Genomic DNA, 1,211 nt, shown 5'->3' with positions numbered 1-1,211 from the left:
ATACACAGAGAAATACACACACTATAGAAACGTATACACACATACATACATAGAAATATACACATACACGCACACTCATTCATTCAGGAGTGCAGTCTGCATCTGTCAAACATCTTTCCTCTGAGTTGAAGCCAAGTTGTGATACATTCAAACATTCAAATAAATAAATAAAAAGTCTTTTCTTGACATGGAAAGTTGGTTAACGAAGAATAAAATAAAGAGATGCTTTGAGACACCCTACTGCCCAAAAAGTCTTTTCTTTTCTAGCCCCTTTGCCACTCTAGGGCCATTGAGGGTCTCCACAGAGCAATGAACTTGTTTCACAACACCAAACAGTGGAGAAATTTTCTAACCGAAATTCAGCAACCATCACCTGTTTAACTCTATAGGCTTCAGACATTGGGATCCATCTTTTGACTGAAACAATATTTAGAAATGTGTTAGAGATTTCAAATAGAACTCATTGCTTTGGGAAGTTGAGTGATGACCCAGTGTCTCTGTCCTGGTCAAATTCTCTCCTATCTATCTATCTATCTATCTATCTATCTATCTATCTATCTATCTATATGACCAACTAAATAAAGAGTTCTCTCAGATATCCACCCCCTAGCTAATCAGTAATTAAGGAAAGGGAGGGAAACATATCTTTTTAAATGGTTTAATTAACATTTATTCCCTCCTCCACTTCTGACTCCTAATAGAAAATAAAACAAAACAAGAAAAACAAAATCATCGTAGCAAATAGATACAGTCAAGCCAAACACAGCCCCATGTTGCTATGCCCAACTTCATCACATAAAGACATATGGAGAAGCTAAAGATTTCAGAAACTTTATCTTAACAGAGTAGCCCTGGTTCTCCACTTGACTTCTGTTTGGAAACTTCCCTTCCCTCTCCTCTTCCCAGTAAGGGAAAAGTTTTCCTTCCTAGCAATTTCCAACTGTTGCAAACTTTCTCTGTTTGTCTTATCAGTAGCTTCAATTAAAAAGCACTCAATTTCCTTGGAGCAGGATTTCTCCTCCCCACCCACTGCCCAGGCTTTGATTCACCTGCCAATTGACATTCCTGCTTCATTACTTGTTGACAGCTCAAAATGCAACTCTGGTCCCTTAGCAAATTACTTCTAATCATTTCTTTCCTTAACATTATCTTCTCAGTGGACTGTCATGTGCATACATCAAGCTGTGGAAGAGCAGAAGCCCACTGGGGAG

The sequence above is a fragment of the Notamacropus eugenii genome, chromosome 7, assembly GCF_028372415.1.
Source record: "Notamacropus eugenii isolate mMacEug1 chromosome 7, mMacEug1.pri_v2, whole genome shotgun sequence".
In the NCBI taxonomy this organism is placed as follows: domain Eukaryota; kingdom Metazoa; phylum Chordata; class Mammalia; order Diprotodontia; family Macropodidae; genus Notamacropus; species Notamacropus eugenii.
The sequence above is the reverse complement of the archived record's forward strand: the minus strand, read 5'-3'. Positions refer to the sequence as shown.